This window comes from Numida meleagris, chromosome 6 (genome assembly GCF_002078875.1).
Source record: "Numida meleagris isolate 19003 breed g44 Domestic line chromosome 6, NumMel1.0, whole genome shotgun sequence".
In the NCBI taxonomy this organism is placed as follows: Eukaryota; Metazoa; Chordata; class Aves; order Galliformes; family Numididae; genus Numida; species Numida meleagris.
In genome coordinates, this window is record NC_034414.1 from 39,738,675 (window position 1) to 39,753,442 (window position 14,768).

At 45.2% G+C, this 14,768-nt stretch overlaps 1 protein-coding gene across 1 annotated transcript in view; it reads left to right on the top strand.

Annotated features, from left to right (window-relative positions):
* The window catches only part of ESRRB (estrogen related receptor beta), a 156,527-nt gene that overhangs the window by 18,758 nt on the left and 123,001 nt on the right, over window positions 1-14,768 (top strand). The window contains exon 2 of the mRNA XM_021402918.1: window positions 1,965-2,020. The gene's annotated coding sequence lies outside the window, so the exon portion shown is untranslated. The remainder of the gene's footprint in view (window positions 1-1,964; window positions 2,021-14,768) is intronic.

Here is a 14,768-nt window from a genome sequence, read left to right on the forward strand (position 1 = left end):
GGATCAGCATTCAGCCTGGTATGATTAATCCTTTTCATTAGATATAAGGAGAGGAGGTAAACAGACCATTAATTAAATCTGCAGAAGATACTAAATTGGGAGCACTGTAAACAGTGACTGCAGTATGGAATGCAAAGAGATTTGGGAATTAGAAGCAGTGGTAGGAAATAAAGGTTGCTGGTGCCAGAAGATGTTCAAGTGAAGGCAAACCAGATCGAATGTGATATTTGGAGAGGAGAAGCCTAAAAGGCTGTGGTGCCAGAAGGAGGTGCAGCTGTGTGAGAGTATTAATTGAGTATTTTACTGGTAAGTTACTGTCTGTTGAGGGAATCTTAAGATTGTGCTCCTTGGAGAAAGAAATGAGTCTGATGCATTGTTTGTGGAAGTCAATGGAAACCCTCCCAGAGGCTTCTGTGTGAAGTTTGGAGTGTAGACTTGGTACTGATAGATGAGCCGATGGGAAGCCAATCAGAAGCACTGTGTGCATACAGCTGAGTCAGTGGGCATGCTTTGGAGCTGGAAACCCATGTCCTCTATACGGAGCTCCACCTTTAGAGTGCTTTCAGGGCAGTGTAGCTAATCAGCATCAGAAGGAGTCAGAGTCAGGGCCTAGAGTGGGATAAGAAGGATTTTTCTGCAAGCAGAAAAATGATGAGGTGAGAAACGAGATCTGTAATTAAATGCACTGTGACCTACCTGCCCTGGCCTTCTCCAGTATTCACTTCCCAGCATCTCCAGAAAGCTGCTCGAGCATGGCCATCCTGATGAACACCATCCCCAGGGAAACTTGTGGAGAAAGAGAGGAGCAGGGAAGGAATGAAGCCAGTACCAGGGAGGTGTTAATGTGAGCAAGCCTGGCTTAGGACAGGAGTTACAGGTTTTTGTTGTGACTTTGGACTCTCACTTTCAGTGTTCTGTCTATTTAGCATTTGAGAGACAAAAGGGAGCATTAGAGCTTTGGAGGTTAACAGTCACCCTTTGTTGGGGAATGTGCCTCACTGTCAGGCCTAGGTTGTGCTGGGCCATTACTGCAGTTTATACTGCCTTATGCTAGTGGCATTCCGCTTCAGCTGGGGCATATGGAAAACATTAACTTACATTCCTCACCAGCTGTAGATGGCATCTCTGGACAGTGAGATGATGTGAGAGGATTCTGAACATCCACCTCTTGAAGAGCTGAGTGGTGGTGTGAGTGCTGGGCGGCTCTGTGTGGGAACTTCCCAGTGAACAGGGCCTTGGGTGTCCCCAGAGGCACTCACAGCAGTGATAAAGTGCAGCCTTCCTAGTGCTCCAGTGAGGCTGGCAGAGGCTGAGGGCAAGTGAATGAATTTTTCTTACTGTGAACTTGTAATGTGCGTCTCACCAATCTGGAGAGGTCCTGCTGCACGTACCCCATCCTAAGAGGAGCACGGAGAAGTGAGAACTTTAAAGAGAATGCATATTAAAACTATTTTACTAGGCTAGCATCAGTCCTGATACCACCAAATGTTGATGCTGGCTGGTGCTGGGCTCTTACACCATGTGGGAAATACTGTGTGCAAGAGGGGAGATTTCAGCTGTAGTGGGTTGTTAGTCTGTAAAGGCCAGGAGAGGGTGAGGCAGGGAAGTGTAACCAGGGAAGGAAGATAATTGTTTTTCCCTTTGGCAGTTTTTTTTTTTTTTTGTACCCTGCAGTCCTTTCCAGCCTGACCTCCACCAGCTGGGTTCACATGGCCAGTGCAGTTGTTCTGCCTCTGGATAACGATTCAGGCTTATCTGGCTGTAGCTTCTGGTGTCTGCACCCATCTCCTCATCTCAAGGGACAGAGGAGGGAGGTCTGGAGAGAAGAAGGTGCAGAGGATTTATACAGAAAGGAGCCATCCAGCACTTGAAATAAACCTAGGAGGAGTGAGGTGGAGAAGTGCAGAAGCTATTACACCAGTTTGTGCTAATTATCTGCTTGTTCCTTTTGTGGTCTTTCCCAGAGTGGGTTGATGTGGGGCACTCCAGGAGAACTGGATTTGGAACATGGAGTTTGGAGGTAAGTTTTCTCTATTCCTGCTTGTTTGAGGTTGACTTCAGCCTCCAAGTTGGGTATTTGCCTTTTCTTGTAGAAGGTGGATCCAGCTGGTGGTGCCTAGACAGGGCACAGCTGTGTACAGCTTTAATCTCTTTCTGTTGGAACGTTGGAGGAGATAGAAACAGCTGTTGTGTCAGTACACAAGACCTAAAGACAAGTCAGGCAGTTATGCCAAGGAATTGCCACCCATTTGGTTCATACAGCCAGGGAAGGGCTCCTATAGCTGCCATCCAGTCACTAATGTGGGGCTAGATGCACGCTTATTCTCCAGTATGCAAAATTCTGCCAGCTTATGAGTTTTGGGTGAATTAGGGCACCACACTCTGCAAGTTTTAACTGAATCTCTCTTGAGATGAAAATTTTATATTAGGAGGCAGATTACCCCAAACTACTCTGAGTTTTTTGCAGCAAGTTTTGGCAGCTGTCAATGACAGAATAGAGGATGTATCAATCTACTCATAATTTATACACTTTTCTGATCCTGTTGCTTGATCACTATCTTCAGTGCTACCTGGTGGGGGTAAGTCCCACAAGTTAACGTGGATTCATACATTCTAAATGAGGACTTGCTTTTTACTCTCATTGAATGCCATGCCATGTTCCTATTGCAAAGAAGCATGTTGCGGCAGTTTCTTCAGGCATTTTCACCTCCCAGCTTTGCACTCTCCTTTCTACTGTCGTCTTCCACAAGTTATTATCCGGTGCTGACTGTGTGCTCTCTGAGGGCATGACTCCAGGGTGCTCTTTATGATAGTATCTGAGGAAGGAAAAAGTATTTTCCCTTCCACTAAAAGATTACTCCAGCATATGGAGATAGTGCTTCAGTAGAGCACAGAACATAGGGACAAAAATTCCTATCCGTTATCACTTGGTATTTCCTTCCTGGTATATCTGAATGAGGTTGTTTTTTTTTTTTTTCTTTCTTGTCATCACTGCACAGTGAAAGGTCATTTCCATTGAAATTTTCTGTTTCCTACATTCATTGGGAAATTCCAGCCCTCTGGAAGTGCTGAGCATAGTCTGCACTGCCTGACTTTGGCTAGTGCTAGATTTCATTTATAATTGTCTTCCCTTCTATCCAGCTTTGTCACTTTGAGGTTCTGCTGAGTCCATTTTTACCTTGATTAATTTAAACAAGGGCCATCATCTGCAGTTTTCTCGCAATAGTATTCGGGTCGGTAATAATATAACTCAGTAGTCCCAGCACAGACCCTGATGCAGCTGAGCTTTTGACCTGTTCTTGTGCTGAAGACTAGCTGTTCATTCTTTACCAGCATTTTCAGTTTCATCTAATTTCTCATTTGTGACAGAAGTCCCACTCAATAAATGCTGGTTTTCCAAGAGTCTCTCAGGAGGAAAAAACAAACAAACATACATCATTATCTGAGGGTCCAGTCTGTCAGTTGGCTCTCGCATTAAGGTGTTTCAGGTGTAACTTGAAAGAAGTCCCCTAAGTCTAAGCAAAGGACCAATTCTTTTCCTAAAGTGAGAGATCTGGCTTAGTTGGCAGTTGTAAATTAGGCTAATAATTAAGTCCAGCTTGTATGGGTATCAGGCCCTTAAGTATCACAGTTATGGATATCCCTTTCAGTGTGGCATTTCACTGTTCCCTCACATCCCTCAAAGGTGAGGTGCATCTCTTCTGTAGGGGCACACCCAGGCATTCACAAAGAAAGCTGTGATGTAGTGGGAGGAGGCAAACTCCTCTTGAGCATCAACTGATGTTTGGTTGCCCTGACTTCAGCCACAGGAAACTTAAAGGCCGTTGCTGTGTCTGTCCTCCCCCCCTCCCCCCCCCCCCCCCCATGGCAAACAGGATACGACATTGGGTGGTTATTAAAGAGAACTGCCTTTACGCTCTTTCCCTTTGAGGAGTCTCCTTTAGGCTAATTACTTAGCAAGGGAAATGAGCACTGAGAATTTAGGAGTTTAGGCTGGTGGCACTTCATCCTTGAGAATTCACTGTGGAACTGAGGTTTCTCTGGGATTTGTGGACAGATGCGCTCAGTGCATCCCATTGTCTAATTGCACGATTCTCCCCTTGTTCCAGCGTTCCTGGTTCTCTACAGTACCCGGCCTTACAATACTGCTGCTATTCTCTGCTCATTGGCATGTGCTTCCCAGGTGCTCATACCCTCCTGCTTCTGAGGCTGACCCTGTGATGACAGCTGCCTGGCTGCCTATCAAAGGCTCCATTTAGAGCTGCCCCAAGTGCAGACAGAAAGCTGCAGTGTTAGACCCCGAAATCTGACACAGTGTGGCTTGCCCGCTTTTCAGTGGGTCCTTGACAGCCTTTCAGCTCATGTCTGTCAGCCCCCCTACCAGGCACACAAGTTCACTTCCATCTTGGAAGAAGGAGAGAGAGAAGTGACATTTCACCGAGCGGCGGGCACGCCAGGGGATGTAGGGAGATAAGGCAGGATCACAGAAGCAGCTGAAATCCCCAGCGGATATTGCGTTTCTGGCTGGATTGACAGGTTAAAAGTATTGCTGGGACAAGTCTCTCTGCTCCCTCAGTCCCAGAGGACTGTGCAGTGAGAACAGCACTCAATCCTAATGAATCTTGGCCTACATTGGGACCAGTTCTGCCATAGCCTGGCATGAGAACATCCATGGGGAATTTATTTCCAGCTTTCAACAGGAGCTACCCATAGAATGGCATTTTAAATAAATAAGTTCGCTTAACAAACAACAGCAGTAGATGAACAGAAACACTGATGTGGCCGGGGATGAAATATTAGCATTTTTCAAATCCATTTAGTGAAGACAGCTGCTGGGCATTGGTTCAGGTCTTTATATTAGCAGGCTGTTTGCAAAGCACTAAACTAACCTCCAGACAAAACCTTCCTGAAGCTCAGGAGGGCAAAACTTGTCTTAGTTGACAAACCTGGTCTAAAAATGTAATATCTTTTCATTTCTTGCATCCAAAAGTATATTTGACGCATCAGTCAAATAAGCTTCAGGCAATGTTTTGGCCACTCCGGACTGCAGGCAAGAAAAGGAGCACTTGTTTTCAAGCCCCACAAAAACACTACATAGAGAAGACCAAACTGGAATGAGTTGCTGTAACAGGACTGCAGGACTTTTGGTGATTTCAGATGATCGTGGTGCACTGAAAGGCTTCCCTCTCACATCAGAGCAGCAAGCAGCAGACTCAGGTAGTCTGACTTGAAGAGCCTCCCTGCTCCATTATGAGATGCTTCCTGCCTGTGGCTGCATTTCCTGAGGCACTGATCTGTCCAAATGCTTACCTAGCTAACCTACTGGTTCACCAGCTCTTGTGAGGTGCAGCACAAGGTAACAAGGCTGGAGGCTGTGGTCTGTAGTGCAAGTTTTCCTCTCTTGGATTGATGTCACTATATCCTTGGGGAAGGAGGAAGGTGCACAGGTGGGCTGCCTTTTCTTTGAGATCACTTGCTCCAAGCTGTCTGGGCCAGGAAACCTGTGCCAGCTGTGTGCTATGAGCGGTAGCTTCAGTCTAGCATCCAGTAGAAAAAATAGTGAAAATATGTAGAATCTAAGATGAGGGCTCCCCGCCAAGGGAAAGTGGTGTCAACCCTCAGAAAAGAGATATCAGGGTGCAGTGAGGGTCTTCCCAAGGAGATTGTCTGTGTATTAGGGGGAGAAGCAATGGTCATTGATGAGTGCGTGACCCAAACTGTTACATGTAGGTCTTAGCCCAGGGCATTCTCCCAAGCAAGTAAAGGGTCCCTGGAGAATGGGAGAGTGCTGGGAAGTAGGAGTGCTTTTTCCTCCCGGATCAGCAGAAATGAACCAAGTCAATAGACTAGCTAGTGACGGGCCAAGGGGCTTAAGGGGCTGTATTTGGCACATAAGGAGGGTACCTGAGGCCAGGCAGGGTTGTAGGGATGTGGGGAAGGGGCACGGTGCCTAAGGATGCAGTGCTGGGGGGATGAGGGTATAACAGTGAGGCAGAGATGTGCTGTCATCCTGCAACTAGTGGGCAGATTGCACCAAAGTCTACTGTGTGCCCTGCTTGCCAGCCTGCCTGCACCACTCTCAATTTCCTGCCCACTCTTCCACATGGCAGCTGGTGGCACTGCTTTTATTTAATGCTGTGATCTGTGTCTTTTCTCCCAGGTACTGTGATTCTGCAGTACCTCCTGCTCAGGCTATCCAGCCCTGATAACTGTGGCCTCTTGTCCACTTTCTTGCCCCTCTTGTGCTACCCCAGACCCATCTTGCAATCCTATGGCTCTGTTCTGCATGCAGCACTGCCCCTTGCAGTCCCTACTGTGAGGTTAATAAAGACCTACTGCCTGAATTACCTTTAGCTTTTATAAACCAAAAAATGCAAACAGCATGTAAGCAGCATTCATCACCTTGCACGCCTTCAGATGCTTATTGGATACACATCCCCCTCCCTCTAGCATCTCTCTCTTTTTTTAATATGTTTTTTTAATTTGTTTTGATGAATGAGTGACAACCCTGACACCCGATTCGCTGAGATTAATAGAAACGACACAATATTTACGTCGTGCCGACGAGCAATTATCCTGCCATCTATCTTTGAGATTATCTTTCTGATTGAAAACTACTCATCCGTGTAATCGGAATTATTTGGAATTAGAAGGGAATTTATGGCCCCTCTCACTCTCCCTCCTATTTGCCTCTGTCGCAATCCTTCTTTAAGAGGGATCCTTTCTTCCTTCGTTCCTTCCATCCTTCCGGCTCTGTGGATAGAACTGCATGCTTTGCTGTGCAGGGCATCACTGTACAAGAATGGCTGGCTGTGGAGATGTGGGGAGACTGGGCAGCACTGTGGCCGGGGAGGCACAAGAGGCTGTGAGGACATAGTGAAGCCTGGGGATTAAAAGGCTCTTCAGAAAAAAGCTGGCATGGGAAGCGGGCATGTGGAGCGTATGACTTGGTGAAGGCTGTGCAGGCAGTAGCAGTGACAGAACAAGTGGCAGCACCTCACTTATCTCTCTTGTTTGTTTGGTCTTGCAGTTCCTTCTTTACAGCTTTGTTTTGAGGATGCCTTTTACAAGCTCACTGCTTAGTAAATGTGCTCCTTGTGTATTTATTTTATCTAAATGCTTATCTCTTATTCCAGCTCACTGTGTAGAAGAGGGACCCATGCTTCCAGACATCATCTTGCTTGCTGTAAACCTTTCTGCAGATGTTGGAGTAGCGGGAACAACAGCAACAATCCCTGGAGGCAGCCCGGTGTCCTGTGTGTGTGGGATAGGATCTGGCAGTCCCCTTTCAGTGCTGGTGTCCTCTACCACAATGCTGTCTGTATAGGGCTTGTAGGAAGTACCATTGCTCATTTGTCACTGCTGTAAGGATCTAATAGGTGGTACACGACCTCTGTTGGTTTTTTTTCAGTGGGAAGAGCTCTTGTCTCTTTGCAGTTTTTTTTCAGAAGCACCAGTGTTTCCCATACTTGTCTTTATTTGCTTTTCATTCTTTTGTTGGCCTGAGATACAGATGAACTAACTAGTCTGGTTGTCACAGGCCATCTCTAGAGGCAGGATGCACAACTCTTCCTTTTTCGTTGATTCGAGATCAGAATGGCAGAATTCCCACATGCTCTCTCTCTTTACTGGAAGCCCATTTCTGAGCACAGTCCTCAGGGAAAATATTTCCTGCCTTTTCCTTCTTGCAGAAGGCAGGAGTGGGGCTATCCTACTGCAGGAGGACACAAACCATGTAGAAAAAGATCTGTATTGTGTATCAGCCAGAGCCAAGAACTACCCCTCCGCTGCAAACAGTGCTTGATTTTTTTTTTTTTTTTTTAAAGTGGTTGTGGCAGAAACAGAGACAATGAAGTGGATGTCAGGGAATGTCAAGCAGCAGAGATATTTTAAATGGATCTAGTAGCATTGATGTCCTTTGAGAACTACAATGTGGAGAGGTCTTTGGCTCATATGAATCCTGATGAAGGAGACATAAGGGAAGTATGTAGGCTTATGAGCAAGTGCCATGTTCTGAAAGAGAGACACAGGCTGAGCACTGAAGGAATTCATCCTGAGCTTGACTGCAAAGATGCCAGTTGACAAAGATGTTTGATACAGAGAGCAGCATAAATGGTTAATGACATAAGAATTTGGAAAGGGAAATGTGTTTTGAGGTACAATTGCTCAGTCAGCTCGAGAGATATAGGCCCAGATGGGAATCCGAGATCCTTCCGCCCAGAAATACCCAATGTTGTTATTAATTAGTATGGAAATATTTTCCTTTCTTTAGAGAGGGCCGTTGAATTGCCAGTGGGATACTGGGGGGATGGGTGTGTGCATGTGTGGGGTAGGCTATCAAGAAACTATTAATTAGGTTACTTCCCACTGCTGTTGACATGCTGGGGAAGGGGTTTGTTTGTGGGCCAAAATAAAAAGGAAAGGAAAATGGAAGAACTGGGAACAAGAGTGGGAAAAAAAGAGGGAGGAAAAAAAGCAATTAGGTAGGAGGAAGAACATAGGCTGAAAGAAGAGGTGTGTGTAAAAAGGCATTCCTAAGCTCTCACCTTCTGATTTGGGAAAGAGTGAGAACCCAGGGTGCATTTAATACTAAAAGGGAAATTTCTTTGAGGCAGCTGTGGTGTGGGTTGGACACAGCCACTCAGCAGGACTGATCCTCTCCTGCCTTGTGACCGGTTTTCTTGTTCAACAAACAGTACCAAAGCTTCTTCCTGACAGTCATGATATTTTATGCCAACTGTTGCTAGGAAGTAGGATAGAATTTGAATGAGAAAATTCTCTTAGTTGTAGATAACCTGCCTTTGCTAGCTTGGGTCTCTTACCTCCTTTCCTTTGGAATGGGATCTTTGTGAGGTTTGAGGAATAATCATAAAAATAATTGGAATTTTTGCTTGTCTTACTACATCTGTCTCTATCTCTGTACTTCTGGTAATAGTATGTACAGCCATGGGAAAGTCAGGCACAAAACTGGCAGAAAGTGATAGTGTAGCCATGTATCTAAGAAGTAGATGCTGCATTTACTGTTCTGAGATAGTGTCAGAACAAGAAGGATACAAAGGGATGTGTGTGGTGGCTCTATGAGTTAGAATAAGTGAAGGATCTATTCACAGAGGGGAAGGAAACTGAGCAAGTGGGTTACCTAAAAATATCCCTTGCAGAGGGAAGAAATCAGTGCAGTTTTGATTATTCAGAGAAAGCGTTTTGAATTTGCAAAGAGGGAGGAGTGGTGTGATAAAACGAAGACATAGCATTGATATCTCATATGGGACCAACACAGTGCAGACCTATTTATCTAGAGGTTTGACTCACAGAGAACATAGCTATCTGCAGTATTTTCTTCCAAGAAACTTGTCTTGTAGGAAGTTGGTTTCTGAGCACACAGAAGTCCCATCCAGCCTCCTTGGAGTAATACAGCACTGAAGGGATGAAAAGGTGTCCAGGCTGTAGCCTACCATTGCTTCAAATCCCCACAGTTACTAAGAGATCCAAAGTGAAAAGAGGTTTGAAACAGAGAAAATGGTAAAAAGGACTAAATCTAGCACAACAATGTGGTTTTCAATTTCAGGGATTTGTGCATGACAGTGACCATTTTCTAGGATATGAAAGATGACTGTTAGCATATGCATGCATACTGGAGGCCAAGGAGATGTCCCTCGATCTGCCTCTGGTCAGAGAATCCAGGAGAGCCCTGTGGAGCCGTGCCAGCCCTTAACTGTACTCTTTCTGAGCTACACGTAAGGCAGAGCAGGATCAGGGTGGGACGTGTGCTGCCATACCCCTCCTTATAGAACAAGAGCAGTGAAGCTGGCTGAAGCTGAACACTGCACTGCACCTGATTCCAGATGCAGCACTTTTTGATTTAAAAAATGAAAAGTGTGTTTTTTTTCTTTTTAAGTGAAATAGTGATTATATTGCAACATTGTGCTCCTTAGAAAAAATGCCTTGTCAGTTTAACTCAGGTTTCTTGTTAGGCCTGATTTTGTAAAGCAGTACTATGTATGTAATTGCACTGGATAAATTTTTCTAACTTTTAAACCTGTTATCTAATTTCAAACACATTTTGCACCCAGTCACAAGTTTGAAAGGTATTACGTTTATGTCAGTTTCATGAAATAGGTGACAGGTAGAGGAGGAAGACCTTATTATTGTACCTTAGGGAAAGACTGCAGAATGAGCTCATTCTTATTAGGGTCCAGGAGATCCACATGGGACAGAGGCTGTCCAAATGCCCCAGTTACAGAAGAGTTCAGTTGAGGCTCACATCTTACTGGGTGTGCCTCAGAGGATCTACTGGTCAGTCAGTGTCTCTCTGTTTTTCCATCTGTTTCTGTCTCTGTCACTCGCTCACACAAGCACACGCAGATTCTCTAGTTAGAGAAGCATGAGCTTCCGTACTTCTAGATGTTCATAATGCTGCTAATGTGTGTGGATTCCCTGGAATTCACCTGTAGAGGTGAGTAATATTGCAGCCTCAGTATTCCAGAGCTAAAAAAAGCAGTCAAACATGAGAAAAAGCTATAGGAAGCAAGATGTATTTCTTTCATATCCCTGAGAAGGCAGTGCACACCCAAAATTTCCAGTAGGAAGATTTTTTTCAGGAGGTAGGTTGAGGTGCAGTTGTAAAAGCACAGGTGGGAAACTGCTGATGTCTGTAATGACTCTGTCTTCTGACCCTGTGTTTGCCCCAGCTTTCATTAGATTGGTGATCTTTGAGTGTAGTTTATTTGGAGATTCAACGTGGACTAACATAGATCTGTTTATAGCTGCATAACCTTGTTCAGTGCATTATTCTTATAAAATCACTCCTGTGAAGTTGAGATAGTTACAGAAGAAAATGATGCAGATCAGGCCTCAAATTACAAAGTATTTGCAGTAGAGGCCATATTTGCATATATGCATGATGTTTAGTGTCAAAGGGCCCAGAACCTCACTGAATTTCTGAATGCTGCTGTCATAATAGCAACATTAAAGGAATACAGGTCTGGCTGAGGAGTCACCACAGTGTCTGTAATTAGTTGTGGTAAAAATTATCATTTCCAAGGCATCTGGAAACAAAGTAACTCTCACAGATCTACAGTAACTATGTAGTCATCTCTGTCATGCCACAGCCTTAATGAAGTTTTTGTCAGGGAACTTCCTTGCTTTTTGCTTGCTCGGTACCTCTAAATAAAATTAATAGTTGAATGGGTTTTATTTGCTGTCTTGCTATAATGTGTACCACTAAGGATGTCCATATTAATGACTCAGTATTTGCAGGGGGAACAGGTAACATTTTGCAAGTACAAGGTAGTAATGCAGAAGGATCTTCTTTGCATGTGAAGAAGGAGCTGAAACAAGAATTTGTAGCAATGGAGAACCTGGTTGAAGAAATTGCCTTTAAAGAAGGGAATAAGTTTGGGGCAGGGGCCTAAACTTCTGTAGCTTTCATTATCAAGTCTTTTTTACCCTTTGATTAAAATTTTCCATTAAAATTTTCGAGCAGCAATTTCTCCAAATTACAGCCACCATTCAGAACAATAGTTCCAAACATTTCCTCCTAAACTCAACTTTTTGTTAAATTTCCTGCTCAGAATAGAGTGACAAAGCTTTAGAAAAATGTTTTCTTCTGGGCTTTGCTGGTACAGCTGAGGAATATGAAATGCCCTATTGATTAAGATCAGTGGTCCACCTGTACCCTGCCTGGATGAGAGTTAGTAACAGGTGAGGAAATGAAGAAGAGTAACTTTTTTTTAACATAAACTGTTTTCTTTGGAAACCTAAGAAGAAAACATGGAAAAAAATTCCACGGACTATTTTCTAACATTCAATTTCTACAAATTTAAAATTGTGAATTGTGTCATCTAATAATGTGGCAAAAAAAGAAACTTATTCAAAAGAATAATGCATACATAACACAACTCTGGAGAACAGGCTTCCCAAGGAGTGGGAGACTGTCTGTCCTGCAGGTTTCAGTGGGGCTTCAGGAGGAAGAGGATCCTGGGAGCTCATGGGAAGGCATTTGATTTATTCTAGAGTGAGAGATTCTGTTCTGTCTATGCTACTTAAGGTGTGTTTACAGGAGAGCACCATGCAGACATAGCTTAGATGCTATTTTGTGGTAATCTCCATTTGAATTAATACAGCCTGATTCTCATCTGGTTGTAAAGTCCCTATGAATGGGGCTTTCTGCCAAATTCCAAACTTGCTCATTCAGAGCGTGCTGAAGTAGCTCTGCATAACTCTGTTTATTTAAGATAACGTTACTTGCTACATGACATTTAAAAAAAAAAAAAAGGGGGGGGGGTGGCAGGCTGCTTTTACTGGAATTTCTGTCACCTGTTTGCAAATTGCTTTGATGCCACTACCCTATCTCACAAAGATGCAGAGGGCTGAATCTACCCCTTTTTGCACATAACTTACTGTTTTCATAGATGTGCTCTGTCAGGAAATAAATTACTGTGTTCACTTCAGATCTTCCTCTCTATGGGTAGTCATGGCCGGGCCTAGTGCGGGTGTGTGCTGAGGCCGTGCCCATGACACATTCCTTGAGGGAGGGGACGAGCGAGGAGCTGGGCCTCACCTCCCAGCAGTAGCAGGGCCCTAGGCAGATTCTATGGAAGGGACTAGTTCTTCCAGGTGAGCCCAGGTCCGGGTGTGGCAGGAGCATGGACTAAAGCAGCAGCAAGGGACTGAGCGACCAAATGTCTCCAGCTGAAACTTGGACTCAACAGGAACCTTTCTCAAGCAGCTGTTTCCAGGGGGCTCTGGGTAAATCTACTTGAAGAAAAGAATGTGAGAGCTGTTTGTGGTGGGCATGGCACCTCTGTGCCCAGAAGGGGCCTGTCCTTGGGCTGCTGGGGCTCTGCTGTCGGTGGAGCCAGCTGCTTTGGGATGGAGATGGGGTGGAAGGCCTAGTGTGGTGCTAACGAGGCCAGGAGTGCGGGGGGCAGATGCTAGGTGCTCCCACCGTAGCCTCAGAAGCATTGCAAGGGGGTTGCTGTCTGCTTCATGTAGTGACATGAGTCAGGATGAGAGTGGCTCTGAACTGCTGGTGTGGAAACTGTTGGGTTTTTGGGTCCTCAGGTTGGCAGGGCATTTGCTGGCGGCATGTGGCTCTGGCTGGCTGAAAAGGGGCAGTTGGTGCACTGGCTTGAGCAGCTGCTAAGTTACCCTGGCAATTTCTAGCGCTGCTGCCTCTTCACTGGGACAACATGTATCACTTCTGTCACATTCTCTTGGTGTAAAGCATCACCAGACCAAATCCTCAGTGACTGAAGTGAGCAGTTAAGCTTAGCAGTGGCAGATGGTAACTGCAGCTTGTCACCTCTCTGTGTGTACTGTAGCCTTGCTTCTTTGTCTGGGATCAGCTCTATGCTCTGGAGCCATTTTGGTCTGTCTGGGAAGTAGAGGGACTCTTCTACCTCTTCCACTACTCTCAGTGGCACAGAAGTTTTTTCCTGACTTCCCGGACAATGTTTTCTGCCTTTTCTGAACACACTGAGGTGCACTGTGAGGTGCCACCATTTTAGCTGAGGGTCTCTGTGCTCAGCCTCTCCTCACAGAGGCCGCCTCAGCAGGTCCCCACAGCCAGCACCTGGACATGCATGCCCAGTGCAAGTGTGCTGAGTGACTCTTGTTTGATGGTATTTTGAGGTAGGTGAGAGCTGTGCCTTCTCCCTCAGGCAAGCTCTGGGCAGGGGTATGGGCTTTTCAAACATTACCCAGCTTAGAAATCAGGCAGGTTGGTGGTGTTGCTTCAGAGGGGGCTCATGAGAGACCCGCTTCAGAATTTCCCTTTATTTCCTTGTTTTAGAGATTCATGAGCTTGTGCTGGCACTGGCTTTACTCGGCAGTCCTGCCTGGGTTGTGCCCACCATCTGTTGCATCCTCTGCGTGGATGGAGGTGGGTGAGCAGCTTTGAAGGACTTGCACCTGAAGCACTGCTCCTATAAAGGCCTTTTCTTCATTTGGATATCTATAGCCAAGGAACCTCCTCTTTCTTTTAAGAACTTAATTAGTTATTTGACTTAATTTCTTGGTTTTTTAAAATATCTTTTTGTTGATCAAAACATACAATTAAAGAGTACATGGCTTCTCCCTGGGGAGGGGAAGAGGGGGAGCATCAATAAACCCCCCACCCTCACCCACACCTTTGGAAAATGGCAGTGATTTTTTGGGGGGGAGCTGAGCTAACAGTCTGGCTGTAAGGAGTTTAGATCTGGAGCCAGACATTATAGTTAGGCCTGTCTGTGGTTATAATGTAGTTGTTTTGGTTTTGTAGAAGTTCTCTGAAGAAATCTAAATTAAAAACAAAGCAAGAAGAAAACAAAAACCCAAGGGGAACCTGTTTCTGGCAGTCCTGATCCCTCCTATTAGACTGGCACCCCTACTGGTTTAAATCTCACCTTGTCCTCCAGCTATCAGAACTGCTATTAGCTTTATTCTGATAGTTACTTGCTATACTGCTACTATGCTTCCTCTGCCTCTCCACCATGGTCAAGGTCACTGAGAACATGAAACAGTATCTCTTGCCTGAAGTTGACCTTACTAGGCTGTGGGCTGCTTTGAGATTGAGTGCACAGCGAATGCCCTGCCAGCACAGGTGTGGGCTTGCTGCTGCTAAACAAGGTCTTAAACAAGTGGTACAACAGCAGCAATGAGTTTCTGCAAAGCATCCACAGCAAGTCAAAAGCGCGAAAAGCACCTGCCCCAAGTGATGGAATTGACAGCCCAATGTTAGTGAAACGTGTTGGAGCGTGCAATTGGAAGAAGTTGGTGGTTTCCAGAGA